Here is an 8,205-nt window from a genome sequence, read left to right as displayed (position 1 = left end):
TGGAGAGACATAAGCATACCATGTAGATTTGTCTTCCTATAATGCACTGAAACACAGCCACTGACAGCGTCTTCATCACACCCCTCAGCGGTGGTTGTTCTCAGTTGCCAGAATGGATAGAACTTGGTACGTTGAATTTTTGCCTTAGTTACTATCACTTAGCTAAGACTGACAGGTTAGGATGGTGGGAGGCAGTGCTTTGTCTAGAGTAAAGGAAGTTTCTGGAACTTGCGTGCTCTCTGAGACAGGCAGGCAGATGCTGCCAGTGTCTAACAGAGACCTCCATCTTCCCTCTGTAATCATAGAACTTCTGACATTCACTGGAGAGAAACAGAAGAAATTAGAGGTCCCTGCCTGATCAGTGACACCAGTCAGGCCACAAGAACTGAGGATGCACACTTGACCCAAGGGGCCCAAAGGGCTTAGTCTCTCCTTCCCAGTTCTCTCGACCTGAATTCCACCTGCTGTCATGTGATCTCTGCTGTTTTCTGCCTTCTCCAATTTTCCTTTTTATTATTTACCCTTTCCCACTCTCTCTTCCTTCTCCCTTCCTTCTCCCATGTACAGATGTTTGGGCAGGAGGCCCTCACAAGCCTTCCTTATATTCTTAACTTTCATTTTCTTCCACCAGGGGTCGGCTTTGTTTCTTTTTTCTGAGGCTGACGAAGCTCCCACAGGGTGAGAGATCTTAGTCCAGAAACAGCCTTTTTTTGGTAGGCTTGGGAGATCCAGTGGTCAGGCCACAGGCAAGATGTGCCCACTGGGGTGGGGTGGGGGGAAGCTGGAATCCAATTTGCCATCAAAATGCCAACTTTCTGCCCCATTTGAGCCATTTGAGCATTTGAGTTGGATCACGTCTTCCAGGTTGTGCTTACCAGGAAGTGTTGCGGGCCATTAGGGTCAAGACACCAACACTACAATGCAAATACTTGAGCAGTCCAATATCCTAACTGAAAAGAAAGGGCCTGCAGGTTTTGCCCACTTGCCATTGGGGCTGGGGAGCAGAGGGATTTAATCCCATTGGGTTTGAGCCCAAGGAGTTGATTAGGGTGGGGGAACTGAAGCTGAACACCTCAGCCCGGACAGCGTGGGCCAGGCCCAGGTGCCCAGCTGAGACTAGGTGAGGCCAGAGGCGGGCACACTGATGTCAATTCTGTGCCTTCTAAGGTTCCTCCAGCTGGCCCTGGTGGCACGCAGGAGCAGCCAAAACCCACTATGGGACATTCATTTCCAAAAGCCTTTTCCTCTTCTTGTTCTTCCTCCTGTTTGTTCCTTCTCATTTGTATCTATCTGTCTGGCTGCAAACCAAAAAAGACACCCAAATATAAAAGTCAAGTAGAATTTTAAAAATCGTATGGCTTGTGCAGCTTCAGCCCCTCCCCCCTTTATATTGTGTTGCAAAACAACGTGGTGACTTTTGGACAAGATTTTTCTATTTTGCGAATACCACAATTGAGATACGATGAATGCGGCTGGTGCAATGTTTGGTTGTGTCAAATTCAGTCCCACAGGCTGGCTTGGGCCAGCATTGGGGCTCCGCTTTGTGTTATGTTCATGGAGAAGATATTAATTAAAAGAAATACATGATTAAAAAGTAATGAGTTGAATAAAAATTATCTCAGCTCATTTTCTGATTATGTTAATTGTTAAAAACCCTTCAATCACGCCGTTGCAGTCAATGGGCTTTAATGTGAAATTAGTGGGCTCTTGATAACTTACAGTCCAGAATAATCCTGGTGGTTTAGTCATCATTCCTAATAACAAGGATGTTGCTAAGAACAGAAATTTTACATGATTTTGATACATTCAGCCCTTCCCCCCACGTGTCATTTAAAAAAAGGAAAAAAAAAAACCGCTTAGCCTACCCGAGGATTTCCAACTTCTTGGGGATCGACCGCGGCCTTGGGGGACTTGAGTTTGTGTTCCAGCCGCTTTCGTTTCCCGCGCGCCGTCCCTCCTCGGAGCGTCTGTGATTGCTAGATGCGCCTTTGCGAGACTGAGCGCGCAGTTTCCCCGACTGGCCCGGCCGGGGCGCGGCGCAGCGCCTGGGGCTGTGTGCAGGGAATGGGGATAGAGAGCGAGGACAGATTTCACAGCTACGCGGGCTGGAGGGGCCGGACGGCTGCTTGGGGACCGGTCTATCTGCAGCGGGCGAGTAGGACTGTGCGTAAACGCGTCGAGATAGCGGTGGTGCGCCCTGTGGGGTTGCTGGGCAGGGGCAGGCCGAGTTTGTGGCGTGTGTGGATTAATGTGTGTGCCTACCGCTCTAGCGTTTTTGGAGCTTTGGATGTCACCGTTCTTAGAACCCATACAAAGCAAAAAGTGGGCAGAGGGTCAAGCCAACTAGGGAAAGGTTCCTTGTGCCTCAGAACCTGAATCTTGCTCCTGACAAAGTGCCTAGGGCAGAATAGGTTCTTAATGTGTTTAGGAGGTGGGGATTTAAATGAAAGCTAGTAAATTAGTACATGATCTGATAAGTGATGACAGCTGGTGTTTTCAGCAGCCCCTGACCCTCCTAGGATACCCCATCCTGGACCAAACTTAGAGCCAAGATTGGGAGTAAGAGGAGGGTTAATCACTGGTCGAGGGTGAAGAGGGATGTTTGTCACGTATAACATAAACTTTCTCCTTTTTTCACTCTTAACGAGTAGAGGGAGAAAATAAATGCCCTACACTCTTTTTTTGGCTTCTTGGGAAACAGTGTTGCACAAATTCGGCCTGTGAGGGAGGTGTGACTGGGAGAGTTGTGGTGTCCTGGACCTTAGAGGGGTATGGGCAATGGGCTGCCTGAAGTGGGAGAGACACCTCAGTCCACCTAATGCTGGACATATAGGAACCTTAAAACTTCCCATTAGAGGTGCTTTTGACACCTTGACCAGCCACCACCTGCCATCTAGCTGGAGTTAAAGATATTGTCTGCAGACAGGAAGATCCAAGCCCTATTTTTCTCCCAAGATAAAAAGTGGAGGAAATTGCCTTTCTTGAGCTCTGTCTGAAATCATACATCCTTAAAGATAAGCCTGTAGATATTGGTATGCAGAAGTCTGTGGGGGGAGGAGTCAGCAAGGTGGGGAGTAGGAAGAGAAACAAGAGAGAAAAGATTTTGATTCATTCGTAAAGCATGAGTTTCTGTATTTCAAAGCGCCATTTTCAAAGCTTCTACCTTTAAAACTATCGGTCTGGATGAGGTAGGGAATTTGGTGTTTCTTGTTTTCTGTTTCTTTTCTACCTCCAAAAGAGCAATTTTCTTTAAAAAAATTTTTTTTAATATGCTTCCATCTTCTCAAGCCTACACAGCAAAGACTCTTCCCTGGGGAGTAGGAGGTGAAGTTGTCAGAAACGACTGAGACTCTTCCCAAGGCTAATTCTTGTTCGCTTCTCTATTTGCATCCGCTGTAGGGCTGAGGATCATTTTAATAAATAACAATGAACGGGAATGGCATCTAGAGGGCTTGTCGGCAACATTTAAAAGCCAATAGAGTTTATAATTCTACTCTATCATTTCTTATTGATTAGAGTAATCAAGATAAAAAGCTAGCCAGCTCGGAGAACTTCAGCGGCATATCATTAAAGATAAGAGTCAGTTAATTCTGGAACTGGGGTAATGTGGCTGAAATGAAGAGTTCATTTGCATGAGATGCTGAGCCCAGTAACAAGGGGACAAAAATCACTAATTAGGATTGCAGAATGTCGGTCGCCCTCTCTGCAAGCACCCTTTCCAGATCTCGGTGGAAGCGGGGATTCCACGTTTATGTAAATCTGGGGCTGGGCAGAGCCATCTCACTCTCACTGGCTTTATAGATGGTGATTATCACTACCTGCCACCACCTCGTACGCCATCCTCTCTGGGTGGGATGCCTCACCTGGGTGGGTGCAGGTCAGACAGGTTGGACAGCCTCCTTCAGTGTCCTTCCCACTTCCTGGCCGCAGGACCACAACGGAGGCTAGTTCAGCCACTCCCTTAAGGAGGCTCATGGGCATGTGTCTGGTGCCGTGCTGGGGTGAGTCTCCCTGTCCAGTGTTCACCTCGGACTCTGGCCTGATTGGTGAGGCCACCTGGGACTGTCCCAGCTCTGGTGCAGCCCACACTGGGTGAAGGGTGTGAGCGCCACACAGGCCCAGTGAGAAGATTGGGGCATCTGCCCTGGCGAGCATCCTGAAGGAGGCCTGGGTCTCAGAGCCAAAGACCGTGACCCCCACCTGGATGACTCCCTCTAGTACCCCCTGCCTGACCTGGCATTTCTGACAGAGCCAGTATCTGGATGCTCAAGGGTATTTCAAGAGTGTGCATGATCCATGTATGCCTGGGTGTGCAGAAATGTGTGCATGTCTGTGTGACTGTGTATGTGGGTGAGTGCAGGTCTTGTGTAAATATGATTGTTTCCGAAGCTTATTGCTCCCTGAATGTTACTCTCTGCGTGTGTACACACGTATGATAATGTATGTGTTAATGGTATGCAGCGTGTCATGTGTACACATGTAGTGTGTGATGTGCATGTGGTGTGCTGTGGGGAGTGAAGTCTGGAGAGGTTCCTCAGAGAGATAACTACAACAGGCTTCATGGGGTGGGTGCCTAGATGTTGGGGACCAGGGTTTGGGGTGGGGTGAATGGGTTGAGGGTGAAGTGGGTGGCTGGGAGGAACAGGAGCTGCTGGCAGGCTGCACCTCTAAGGCCTGAGGAAGGAGATGATGAAAAAAACACCTTCATCCCCCATGTGGCCCTTCCTCATTGCCCTGAGCAACCAGGAGAAGCAGCCTCACCACTGGATCACGGGAGGTCCCTGAAGACCTGGCCCCCAGGAGGGCCTGGCAAGGGAAAATGAAAGTAGCCAAAAGGCACCTTGGACTGGCTTTGCAGCCTCATGAGAGAAGTGGGCTCGGAGAGGTCGCTGGACTGTATGTTCTGGCCCTTTCTTTTGGGATTCAGGTCCTCCAAACCCTGTGCTGGCCATCAACCATGCATCTGTGAGCAAGGGAGCAGCAGTGAGGGAGAGAGCAGCGGGAGGCTGCAGGGCCACCCCTCCCCAGACGCTGCAGTAGCGCCAGGAATCCTGCCCTGCATCCCCGCTTTACTTTACCCCTCACTTGGCTTCGGCATAAAGGAATCAAGGCCTATGTCATATAATTGTAGGTGTCAGCGTGGAAAGTGGCTGTGTATGCACACTCTCACAGGTCTTTCTGTGTCTGCTCCAGCGATTCCCGGGACTCTCACACCCCACCCCCAGCCCACAGTGCTGTGGGTCCCAGCTACTGTGGAAGACTGGAGGCTGTGTGGAGCCCGTGGCCCATGGACTCAGTGCACGCGTGTGTCATGCAGCTGCGCCAGGACCCAGCCTCCAAGTCTATGCACCCATGGAGCTGCAGGGGCTGTGGAGAGAGGGTTGAAGCGGGTGTCCCAGGCAGCGGCTGGACTCAGGCAGGAGAGGCCCAACCGCCCAAGCAGGAGGTGCCCAAGAGGAGTGCATTCCTTTAGCATCGTCACTCCACAACCCCCCCCCCATTCCTCTCTCCTAGGACCTTTTTGTATCCATGCACAGCTGGGGGCTCCCTCACCCCCCACCCCTGGGCCTCCCCATACAGAATAAAGTCAGTCTGTATTTAATGGTTATGGCGGATGTGAGAGGGATTTGGCAGAGGCAGAAGAGAGGCCTTTGGCTCTCAAATATCGCTCCTTACGTCGTGTGAGTCTACCAACCCACCACGACCCCATATTCTTGTGTGGGTGTCTGACTCGAATGACAAGCGAGCTGATTTTTTCAGTACATAGCTGGGAAATGTAGTGAGTGATAATAGAGATTTCTCTTTCATTTTTTACGCTTGACTTGGTTATTGTTGCTTTTCTTTTCCCGTGATTCCTTCTGAGGATTAGCTCTGACTTCCCCACTATTGGCGGTCAAAGTGGCCCCGACTCGGGATGACAATTGACGGGGATCAAGGGATTGCCCATTCTGTGCCTGTAAGAACGGATTCGTGCCAGAGAAACTCATCAAGTGGAGGCGGAGAATAAAGACCGTTCGGGGGTAAATGTATTCATTGAGAAGGGTTCTCCCAAATTGCTTCTAAGTTTTTTTAATGAAAAGTAACGATTGCAGCAATCAGCGGCTTTTTGGCGGATTACAAATCTGGAGGGAGCTGTGGCGCTGCATTGAAAAGCTCCCCCCGCCTTCGCACAGGGCAGCCGGTTCACAGGAGCAGTGCTAGGGTGGGGGTCCAGTGGCCAGACAAAGGCGGGAACAGGCAAGCGGAGGAGGGTGCCTCTGGGGTGCTCGAGCGAGCACACCCAGTAACTGGAGGTAGGGTCTTCCACCTTGATGGCACTTGTGTGGCGGGGATCCCCGGAGGAAGACAAGGGGCAGGGTGCAGGGGAAGTGCCGAGAGAGATCAGTCCCACCACCACCACTGAGTAAATTCCAGGCATCTGGAACCAGGAAGGTGCACTAGAAGAGCAGGTGACCATGGAAGGCAGAGGAACAGAAGGTGCCACCTCGTCCCCCACTTCCACCTCGGACCTATGAATGCTAGTTCTTCTTTTGGGGACATGTTATTTTGCAAACTGGAACCAAAGCGTGGCTGGGTCTGGGTAGGATCCTACCTAGGTGTTATGGGCAGGAGGAGGGAAAGCTGGGTCTCCTCCTTCTCCAAGGAGGGGGCGGAACCCCCGACTGCAGTACCCTGATCAGCTGGACTCGCACCAGTGCTAATGATGCTTCCATATACTTCGATATGGCTCACACCAGTCCCCTTTGCCACTGAGGAACCGGAATGCATGCCCTCACCCTCACAGAATCCTGGTGTGCAGTCTCCAGACCTGCAGGCAGGCAGGCCCAAGCGGAGGGGCTCCAAACCCCAGGACTGGGAGAGTTGCCTTAGAAAATGGGGGGAGGGGGAACGCAGAGAGCAAACACTGCCCACAGAGGTTGAAATCAGCAGCAGCAACCTAAGGCTGCTCACATTCATTCTGACTTTTTTACATATTAAAAAAAAATAGTGCATCTTAGCAGGGGTGTGGGAAATATGTTTTTTCACATCAGCTTCTCTAGGGTTCTCTGAAGTAAATAAGGGGAGTAGAGAGACAAGGGTGGGGAAGAGAAGAAAAAGACTCTCCCCTCTCCCACTCACCCCGCTTCTCAAGTTTAAAAAGAATAAATGCAGCAGGCAAGTCCGTAGCCCTGAAGGTTTAACTTTTTTTCTTAGCAGCTTGTCAATGCGACCATTGCTTTGATGGGAGGCTCCTCAAGGTGACACATTTCTGAACTTCACCCCCTTTTCAAACTAACTCCCTACCTCCTTGTTAGTGGCCAGCTCTGAACTTCTGCAGAGTGTTTTTGTGTGAGTCAAGGCTCATTCACGGGCGCCTTTGTGGGCCTCTCCTCCTTTCAGGCCTCAGCGTGTTACACCAATTAAAGGGCGACGTGCTGTAAATGTAATGGGCCGCGCAGCAATTGTTTCTGACAAGCAACAAAACACATAGATCCACCCCTTAGATTAGGCCGTTGAAGGGGAGGTTGAGGCCGGTCAGTTTACTGAATAGTTTGTGAACTGTAATTCTGAGGACTCCTGTGAAAAAAAGTCTCTTCCCCTCTCCCTTGCCTTGCTCCCCCTCCCCAAAAGTACCAAAGAAAAAAAGAGAGAGAAACAAGCGACATCTATGGCGCAAAATTGGGGTCACTAGAGAAAAAAACCTGGGTGAGGGACTTGTCCTTTCATTTGGACTGTCTGGAAAACTCCTTCAGTTCTTTCCTCTCTTCCCTACTCTTTGAACCTGGACATCAGTTTTACTGGCCACATCACCCCTGATGGTGAGCTTGGTCCCCCAACATTAGACACTGGATCAGGGTAAGAATTAGAAATAGATTGCTATAGAAAATTCCGTTGATTTCATTGATCTGGTCCTGATGGGACATCAGTGAGTCACAGGCTGCAGCTTCCCCTGGCAGGTCACGCAACCCTGGCTTCCCCTCCAGCCTCCAGTCCTTCTCCTCAGCCTTGCATGCTATAAAGGTTTCTAACGCCAGCACTCTGCCTGCGCTGTCTCTGTCCTTCTAAGATTTCCTTCTCTTTTCCAGTGTGTTGGATCTTAGCTGGCTTCTGCAAGAGCGCATTTTACCTGGAAAGGAGATGTTAAGAAATCACCTACTCACTCCATCTTCATCACAAGTTCTGTGGCCAAGAAAAGAGAAGTGACTTGTCCAAGGTCACAAAGCA

This window comes from Bubalus kerabau, chromosome 9, assembly GCF_029407905.1.
Source record: "Bubalus kerabau isolate K-KA32 ecotype Philippines breed swamp buffalo chromosome 9, PCC_UOA_SB_1v2, whole genome shotgun sequence".
In the NCBI taxonomy this organism is placed as follows: Eukaryota; Metazoa; Chordata; class Mammalia; order Artiodactyla; family Bovidae; genus Bubalus; species Bubalus kerabau.
The sequence above is the reverse complement of the archived record's forward strand: the minus strand, read 5'-3'. Positions refer to the sequence as shown.